Raw genomic sequence first — 10,312 nt, 5'->3', positions numbered from 1 at the left:
CCTAATACAAACACTTCCCACCAGTCCCCCCTCCAACACTGGGTTTTACATTTCAACATGAGATTTGGTGGGAATACAAAGATCCAAACTGTATCATTCCACCGCTGGCTCCACATCTCATGTCCTTCTCACATTGCAAAATACAACTATGCCTTCCCAACAGTCCTAAAAAGTCTTAACTCATTCTAGCGTCAACTCAGTCAAAAGACTCAAGTCTCATCTGGACATGAATTCCTTCCACCTATAAGCCTGTAAAATCACACCGAGTTATTTACTGCCAACATACCATGGGGGTACAGCTATTGGGTCACTCTCCAAAAGGGAGAAGTTGGCCAAAAGAAAGGGGCTACAGGCCCCAGTGCAAGTCTGAAACCCAGCAGGGCAGTCATTAACACTTAAAGCTCCTGCAGTGAGCCGAGATCGCACCACTGCACTCCAGCCTGGGTGACAGAGCGAGACTTCGTCTCAAAAAAAAAAAAAAAAAAAAAGAAAGAAAAATTAAACCTTCAAAATAGTCTCTTTTGACTCCGTGCTGTAGTGTTGGGTGCATATATGTTTCATATAGTTAAGTCTTCTTGTTGAATCTGACCCTCTATCATTATGTAATGCCCTTCTTTTTCCTTTTTGATCATTATTGGTTTAAAGTCTGTTTTGTCTGAAATAAGAATAGCAACCCCTGCTCTCTTTTGTTTTCTGTTTGCTTGACAGATCTTTCTCCATCCCTTTCCTTTGAGCCATTGAATTTGAGATGTGTCTCTTGAATCCAATATACAGTTGGGTCTTGCTTCTTTATCTAACATGCCACTCTGTCTTCTAAGTGGGGCATTTAGCCTGTTTACATTTAAGTTTAAGATTGATATGTGAGGATTTGATCCTGTCATCCTGTTGTTAGCTGGTTGTTATGTAGACCTGATTGTATAGTTGCTTTATAGTGACAGTGGGCTATATGCTTAAGTGTGTTTTTGTGGTGGCTGGTAATGGTGTTTTGTTTCCATGTTTAACACTCCCATAAGGAACTCTTATAAGGCAGATCTGGCAGTAATGAAGACCCTTAGCATTTGCTTGTATGAAAAGGATTTTCTTTTCTCCTTTGCATTTTCTTCTTTGCAACAACAAAGAAACTATACAGGAACATTGGTTGCCTTCTGGGACACCAACAATTCAAATATTTTATTGCTTTAATAGTGCTTCATATTTCGTGTAGGCTCTGCTCATTCTTTTCTTTGTTTTTGTCTGACTAGGTTACTTCAAAAGACCCAACTTTAAGTTCTGGGATTCTTTCCTCTGCTTCATATGGTCTATTTTTGAACCCTTTGAATGTATTTTCTATTTCATTCAATGAATTCTTCAGTTCTAGAATGTATCTTTGGTTCTTTTTAATGATACCTATCTCTTTGGTAATAAATTTCTCATTCATATCCCAAATTGTATTTCTAATATTGTTGGGTTTTTTGTATTGTATGTCACTGAGAACAACTCACTTCTTTAATAACAATATGTTGAATTTTTTCTGGGATTTCATAAATTCCTTTTTTTTTATTTGGAGATGGAGTCTCGCTCTGTTTCAGGGGCTCTGGGAGTGGCTGCTGGGTGAGTTGGACAGTCCGATTTCCAGTGGGGTCCCGCACAGATGGGACACAGCTTAGGAGGAATCCCAGGCTGCAGGCATTCCTTGGCCCAGTGGCCAGATTTCCAGCACTTGAAGCAAGATCCTAGGGGAGGAGATAACCTATTGTTGCAAGATCTTAGGGGAGGAGGTCCTGGAGGAATGCCTGACCACTGCAATTTAGGTGTTTCGAAGTTCTTGTGTGCTGGAGATGTGGGCTGGGCTTTCTCTCACAGTGGAGGCAAGTAATTGCAACTCAGAAATACATTGCCACTTGGCTGCCTCTTTTTTTTTATTATTGTACACCTTGAAGGCGAGGTTAATTAAGTCCTGTTGTGGGGTTTGAGGGCTGGAATCTAATTTTTGGAGCTTTTTCTAATGTCGGGAGTGGATTGGGTAATAAAATGCATATTGAGAATAAGATGGGCAGTAAAGCATCTAAGGGTTGTTGCCAAATGGGCCATGAACTGGGCTGGGTTTTTATATTTGGTGAAAAAGAGCCTAAATGCTAACTGATTTGGGAATGGTCTGATAGAGAAAAAGGAGCATTAATCTTGACTATGCCTTTAGCTCCAGCCATCTCTTTAAGAGGAAATTGTTGGGCAGGTAGGGGAGGGCTAGTCATGATATGAAACTCTAAGCCAGACTGGGTATGAAGAGGATATGAAGAGGGGAGGTAATAGAAGGATTATAGGGTTGGGGAGTGGAGGCTGAGGAAGAATGGGGACCTGGCTCGGTCTGGCGAGGAGCAGCCTGGGGAGGAGGGGAGAGGTCAGATGAGTCTGTAGAAAAGGAGGATTTAAAGGACTCAGAACTTGGGGTGGAAACTGAAGGAACAGACAGGAGAGAAGGAAGAAAGATTTGGGATGAGTCACATTGGGAGCAGAGACTAAGGAGGGACCAATGTGTAAAAAGAATGCCTGAATGTCAGGCACCTCAGACCGTTTGCCCATTTTTCAACAAAAATTATTTAGGTCTTATAGAATGGAGAAATCAAAAGTGCCATTTTCTGGCCATTTAGAGCCATTATCAAAGTTGTATTGGGGCCAAGCAATGTTGCAGAAGAAAATAAAATGCTTAGGTTTTAGGTCAGGTGAGAATTGAAGAGGTTTTAAGTTCTTGAGAACACAGGCTAAGGGAGAAGAAGGAGGAATGGAGGGTGAATGTTTGCCCATAGTGAAGGAGGCAAGCCCAGAGAAGAGATGATAGAGACACGGAGGAGGTGAAGTGGTACTTGCCACCCAGGGGAGGTGGTGCTTGCCACCTAGGTGAGGTGGTACTTTCCACCAAGATGAGGGATCAAGGCAGGCATTCCCACAGTGATCAGACACCTCTGAAATGTGGGTTAATAATCAGGCAAGCATCCCCACAGTGATTAAACACCATGGGAAGACTGTCTTCCTGAATGCGTGACCGGCGCTGGAGTTTTGAGTTTACAGATAAAAGATGTGTCCTCTGTCTCTACCAGAAAGGGAAAGGAACCAAAATTAAGGAAAGGGGAGATTGAAGCGTGGAGGGATAGCGAGAGAGGTTGGAGAAGATAGTGAAAAGACGACTTACCTGATTTGAAATTGGTGAGATGTTCCTTGGGCTGGTTGGTCTGAGGACCCAAGGTGGTAGGTGGATCTCCTCATGGAGTGAGGGCGAGGACAGGGGACTGATCTCCTGAAGGGTCTTCAGCACCAAATGTCACATGCGTCCATGTGCAGAGACCACCAAACAGACTTTGTGTGAGCAATAAAGCTTTTTAATCACCTGGTTATGGGCAGGCTGAGCTCGAAAAGAGAGTCAGCAAAGGGTGGTGGGATTTTCATTAGTTCTTACAGGTTTGGGATAGGCAATGGAGTTAGGAGCAATTTTTTTGTGGGCAGGGGGTGGATCTTACAAAGTACATTCTCAAGGGTGGGGAGAATATTACAAAATACTTTCTTAAGGGCAGGGGAGAATATTACAAATTACCTTCCCAAGGGTGAGGAGAGTGTATCATACAAAGTACATGATTCATAAGGGTGGGGAATATCACAGAGTACATTATCGCAAGGGCAGGGAGGGTATATTGTCACAAAGTCAGTTGATCAGTTAGGGTGGGGCAGGAACAAATCATAATGGTGGAATATCATCAGTTAAGGCAGGAATTGGCTATTTTCACTTCTTTTGTGGATCTTCAGTTGCTTCAGGCCATCTGAATGTATACCTGCGGGTCACAGGAGATATGATGGCTTAGCTTGGGCTCACAGGCCTGACACTAATAACTGTAAGTTTCTGTTTTTCATCTGAGCTGCATAACAAAGGTCACAGGACATGCTTGAGTGATCCTAGATTGTAGCCATCTAGGCACCACAGCAAAGGACATAAGTTTGGGCAAGACTCCTTTAGCAAAAGCTAGATAACAGCCATAGGGGCCGCATAGCAAGAGACATATATAAACCTGAGTTATGAGCCTGTCACTGTTTGATAAACTGCCTTTGTTCTGCTTCTTTACATTCACTTTCATGCCACTCAGAAGAAGGTATATAAGCAAGACCCTGTCTTTGTTCGGGGCCCAGTTTTTGATGTTAAGTCTGCTGGGTCTGGGTGCACTCAATAAAGATCCTCCAGTATTTTACCCTGAGGTCTCTCTGATCCTCCTGATTTCTGCAACAACACAATCACTCACTGCCTTTTTTGGCTGGGGATGGGGATTCCCCTTGCCCCCTGTGGCTCTCCAGGGTTGGTTTTAGGATACAGCAAAAACTGTAATGTTATACTTTCATATTCTCATTGCTTATTTCATATCAGTGACTGAAATTTTCCCAAATAGTTTAGTATACAGTAAAGTGGCAATTTACTTAATGGACTTAAGTTATAATTAGGAACCACTTTTATTTACAGAGAATCCATAAAATACAACTTTTTTCCTATTTTATCCTTAGGCTATGCAAAAAGTTGTTCAGCCTTTACTGTAGGTGTTTAAGCATGCAAATACAGTTTATAGTGGAGATACCTTCTGACAAGAAGTAAACACCCAGAAGCGATTTTGGTCTTCATTAGAACTCATTATTATTTGTCTATTTTCCAAGATGTTATGATACACCATGTTCACTTACATTTTAAAATTCTGTTTATATATGTAATTCAAATAACAATTATTTTACTTCTACAATTAATGTTTCACTCTGTATTTAAATTTCCTGTAAGAAAGATTCCTTGATTTAATAATGAGGAGCTTTATTTTTTTTAAATATGGTGACATGTTTCTGTATAATTGTTTGCAATTTTTTTACTTCCAGCAACATAAATACTGAGTCATTTATTCTTTATTGCTCATACCCCAGGGTAGTTGTTATCTTCCATGATGTAAGTACTGTCTTTTGCAGTACTTCATACTCTTCGTTTGTTTTGTTATAGCTAGAACATTATAAAATCCAGTTCTTAGATAAGACATATGTTGAAAGTAACCCTTTTTCCACTTGAATCGTTAAATTGTTTACTCTAGAGTCTTTACTCCTATAACTTGCAGTGCTAGTCTTTGTTCCAGCACATTGGATGTCACCTCTATATCAGTTGGTCCTGTCCCAATAGTGGCAGAATGATATCAAAAAGTGAAGGGGTCTCAGTGTAATATGAAGCCTTCAGTTTTTTTTGTTTTGTTTTGTTTTTGAGATGGAGTCTTGCTCTGTTGCCCAGGCTGAAGTGCAGTGGCACAATCTCGGCTCACTGCAAGCTCTGCCTCCCGGGTTCATGCCATTCTCCTGCCTCAGCCTCCCGAGTAGCTGGGACTACAGGTGCCCGCCACCATGCCCGGCTAATTTTTTGTATTTTTAGTAGAGACGGGGTTTCACCGTGTTAGCCAGGATGGTCTCGATCTCCTGACCTTGTGATCCGCCCGTCTCAGCCTCCCAAAGTGTTGGGATTACAGGCGTGAGCCACTGCGCCTGGCCGAAGCCTTCAGTTTTTAAAAGCAGTATGCATATCTGTTGGATATTCTGGTGGTAGTCTCAAAAGGATGACCTGATAACCTGACAGGCATCTTTAGTTAATGGGACAACACTGAGAAGTAGTCATGAGGCAATAAAAAGGAGTAGAAGAGTTAAGCAATAAACCACCCACCCTGCTCTGTGAGCATAATGGATATAATCACACCCACATTGCCAAGTGTATCTGCCAAAACACATGGAAATACATCTTTCTTCTAGCATTCATGCCTCATTAATGACTGTGACCATTTCACAGTCATGGTGTCCATGTATAAGATGCAAATGGCTATGATCAGATGAGTGACATCTTCATTGAGAAGCTCAACAGGTATTGTTATGAGCATAGATACCAATTAGGTTTACTGCCAGCCCTCTAGCTGAGACTGGTGTTAACATGTGTATCTAATCCTAGATGATCAATTGAGCCACCGACTAACACAAAAACAAGTTTTGCCATTAGAAAAATCTATTAATAGAAACCCAAACCTCACCATTATGAAGTATGTCCTTGTAACAAACCTGTAAATGTACACCCCAAGTCTGTACAAATAAAACATAAAAATAAAAAAAATTACATTATGATGAAGCAGTGAAACAGAAAACTTTGTTACATGGAACTTTTCCTGTTGCATTCAAAACTGCTTCATTAAATAGTCCTCCAGAATAGACTCTACGACTTTCAAAGCTAGGAGAAATTGGAGTGACCAGTTTATTCCTTTTATGAAGATTTATCCCTGAGATGCTGAGCGTCTATGTGTCAGAAGCTCCCAGCTAACTTTCAAAAGGCAGTTTAATTTCCAATAATACTAATTCAACAAAACTGAGAGTTTAAATTAAGCAATTTAACTAATAGGCAAGTATTCTTTGTTGTGCTTCACATTTATTTTGGAGGTCCAAGATCTGCAATTATGACGAAAACCACCACCACCACCTGAGGGTACATTCAGTTTGGCCTTAAATAATTATAGTGGCCCCCACCCCATGTCAGAGATTGGTTTCAGAGTGAACTAGTGACCCTGTTTTTCCAATGAGAAAGGAAAAAAGCTATGGGGCTTAAGAAAAAGACTGAGAATCTCTTTGGATCTCTGGACATTGCTGTGTTTGGATGTGATACCAAAACTGTTCCATCCGTGTGCCAGGAGCCTGGAGGCGAAACGAGTACAGTCAGGACCACAAAGCAGAGATGAACACAAACTGGGACCTTGAGGACATGGATGAGCAGCTGAATCAAGCAGCCCTGAAACATGTTTGACTTTAGAACTTTCAAATATGTTAGAGAACAGATTTTCTGATAGCTTAAGCCTGGGGAGCAGGAGTGGGAGTAGACAGCCTGTCACTGTGATTGCTGCCAATGGCTGAAAGTGATTTGGAAGAATCATCACATTCTGGATGTAATGTAATGTTTTGGTTTGGTTTTTACAAATCTGCTATCAGATTGATGATGTGGCTCATACTTAGTGATGGTGTCAAGGAAATACAGTACATTAGAGCTGCTGCTCAGAGTGGAAAGGTGCATTTTAGGGAAGACGTCAATTCCTTCAAAACACTTGTAAGTTTGTTTTAATACTAATTGGAATACAAATGGAATTTTCTTGGAAAAAAGAAAAAGTCGATTAATAAATTGAGAGAGAATTTCTATTTGGGTGCACCCATAGGAGAAAAATCCCCATTGCATTCCATCTTTTCATCAGGGCAGCAATAAATATCGTGACTAAAACACAGCAGTCATAGAGTGTGTGAAATACATCTGAGATGAGACCCAGACTGCTGGTCAACACATCATAGAATGATTCTACAGAGGCAAAAAGCATTCCGTCCTCTCTTAGAGGGAGATGAAAAGACCTTGGTAGACAAAATGAAGACCTAGCACTCACTACCACTCCTCCAGACAGGATGTGTTCTGCACTTTCCTGGTATGCCGTTTTGTTCATAGCAGTTTTGTTCAGACCGCTGTTGGATGTATTCAAAAATTTCCAAAGCACTAACAAAAACGGGAAAGGATCAATCGTGGGGACATTTGGAAACTTCCATTTTGACTGAACAAATGGAATCCATGTAATCCAGGATTACAACAAAGAAGATAAGCATTGTGGAAGGCATCAAGAGAGAAAACCAAGATTTATCTTTAATCTCAGTTGTCACAGGAAAGATAATGACTCATGGGCACAAGAGAAGCGGGAAATAAGATGGGATAAAGCTTGAAGACTTTTGGCTCCACTGATGTCTATAGAGAGCTTTCTGGGAGCTGTATGAAAACCAACTTTACACCACAAAGCCAAGACTAGCAATAATATTCCATGCTTGTTATCTGCCATGCCTAAGAAGGCAATGGTCACGTAAAGCATGTAAGTTAGAGCCCTGGACTATCCTAATTAAATAGGATGTTCAGCCATTTTTGCCTTGAGATCATCACTGTCAAAAAGCAGCAACAAATAGATGACAGCAATAATGAAGAAAGCAGTCCCCTGTATTGAAGTTCTGCTCTGTGTTACAAAAAGAGCTTGGTTTATGGCTGTATTTCTCAGAGATGAGAGACAAAATATACAGGCAATGGCCAGACCACATATAAAAACAGAACTCTGACCCATGCCCTACGGCTACCTGCCTAGGAAATCAACCCACTTTTCTACAATAAACAGCCCAGGAAGCCACTTGCTGTAAGTCACACTTGTAGGAAGTCAGACTGTCTTTAGTAACAATCCAGGAAACAGCCGGGCGCGGTGGCTCAAGCTTGTAATCCCAGCACTTTGGGAGGCCGAGACGGGCGGATCACGAGGTCAGGAGATCGAGACCATCCTGGCTAACACGGTGAAACCCCGTCTCTACTAAAAAAAATACAAAAAACTAGCCGGGCGAGGTGGCGGGCGCCTGTAGTCCCAGCTACTCGGGAGGCTGAGGCAGGAGAATGGCGTGAACCCGGGAGGCGGAGCTTGCAGTGAGCTGAGATCCGGCCACTGCACTCCAGCCTGGGCGACAGAGCGAGACTCCGTCTCAAAAAAAAAAAAAAAAAAAAAAAAAAATCCAGGAAACTAAACAATAACTCCAGTAACAGTCAGCTCCAAATGGCCAGGACTTGATTAATAACTGACAGCTTCCCAAATTTTTGTTCCTATTTCTAACTTAGGAGCAACCTAGGAAAGCCAAATATGTACCCTAAACCAATCCCATAGGATGCCGTACATCTAGTTAGCTATCCTCAGCTTCCCCATGCCAACAGCCTCGAATCAGGGAACGTGTGAAAAAAGGATGATACCTTTTCTACTATAAAGCTTTCCTACTCCTCGGCTGGCCTTGGAGTCTCTCCCAAAATGGAAGTGATGGTGGCTGACTTATTTGTTGTAGAATAGATAGCCTTTGGTTTCTCATTTGGTTAGTCTTTATTTTCACAGAAGTTATTGGTGAACTCCATTTATTAAAGTCATGGGTGCTGATATGGTGTGGCTCTGTTTCCCCACCCAAATCTTACCTTGAATTACTGCATGTGTTAGGGAGGGATCTGATGGGAGATGATTGGATTATGGGGGCAGTTTCCCTCATGCTTTTCTCGTGATAGTGAGTGAGTTCTCACGAGATCTGATGGTTAAAATGTGTGGCACTTTCTCCCTGTCTCTCGCCTGCCACCATGTAAGATATGCCTTGGTTCCCCTTCATCTTCTGCCATGATTGTAAATTTCCAGAGACCTTCCCAGCCAAGCAGAACTGTGAGCCAATTAAACCTCTTTTCTTTATAAATTACCCAGCCTCAGGCAGCTCTTCATAGCAGTGTGAAAACTGACTAATACAAGTGCTTTTTGAAAATGCAGATTCCTGGACTCCCCACAGATTTACGGAATCAAAATCTCTGGGAGTGAGGCCCAGGAATTTGCATTTTCATCTATAGTCCTAGTGGCTCTCATGCATACTAATATTGAGGACCAGTGTCCTAGAATATTTGGCGATTGTCTTTCTCTGGCTTTTGTATCACAACTATGTTATGTGTATGAAATACCTCACTATCTCCACTTGTGTGTTTCAAAAGGTCCTTTTGCCTACAGGAGCAGGCTAAATCTCGTGACATTCCCCACATTTAATCCTCACCCAGAATTCCTGAGCTCTGGGGAAAGTGCCATCTCCACCCTGGTTTGCAAGCCAGAAACACAGGCTCTCTCTTACAGGGAAAATGAAAATACATTTTCAATATGTGAATAACCCCCAAAATGTCAGGTAAGGCACATAAAACGAAAATCGGGCAGCTTCAGTAGAGAACACAAGACAAAATGAAATGCGACAAATCACTGGAAACGTTGAGGGAAGTAGCAGTTCTGGGTCAGGGAAGGCAGAAACAGCTACAGCTTGGGAGCTGTGGCCAGTGTGTTCTCTGAGAGGTAGCTATGCAGACCCAAGCTGTCAACCAACCCCAGAAGCCTCTGAGGGGGTGAGTCTGGTAATGCAGCCTGACTCTGGTGACTCAGCCTGAGTGGGAGCAGTTTCACTCCCCAACTCTCTGTGTAATCTAATCTTGTGTTTGCAGCCAATACCTAGCCAATACAGAACATTAATGTCTGGGAGGAGGCCAGCTGCTCTTGACACGCAAAGTTCAGATTATTTTCAAGCTTCAAGAAGGGAACCAGCGACAGGGATGAACGAATGAGTAGAGCCACTCACCAGCAAAAAGTGTTGGGATTTTTTTCTACACCACTCCAGCCCCTCGTTGCAGTGTTGCTGTAGAGAACTGATATCCCCAGTTCTGCCCATCTCAGGCATACTCCAG

General features: G+C 42.2%; 1 pseudogene; it reads right to left on the bottom strand.

Annotated features, from left to right (window-relative positions):
- LOC105526968 overlaps positions 1-9,671 on the bottom strand; it is a 12,635-nt pseudogene extending 2,964 nt beyond the window's left edge.
- Between the last annotated feature and the right edge of the window lie 641 nt (positions 9,672-10,312).

Source organism: Colobus angolensis, unplaced genomic scaffold, assembly GCF_000951035.1.
Source record: "Colobus angolensis palliatus isolate OR3802 unplaced genomic scaffold, Cang.pa_1.0 Scaffold60, whole genome shotgun sequence".
NCBI classification, from domain to species: domain Eukaryota; kingdom Metazoa; phylum Chordata; class Mammalia; order Primates; family Cercopithecidae; genus Colobus; species Colobus angolensis.
The sequence above is the reverse complement of the archived record's forward strand: the minus strand, read 5'-3'. Positions and strand labels throughout refer to the sequence as shown.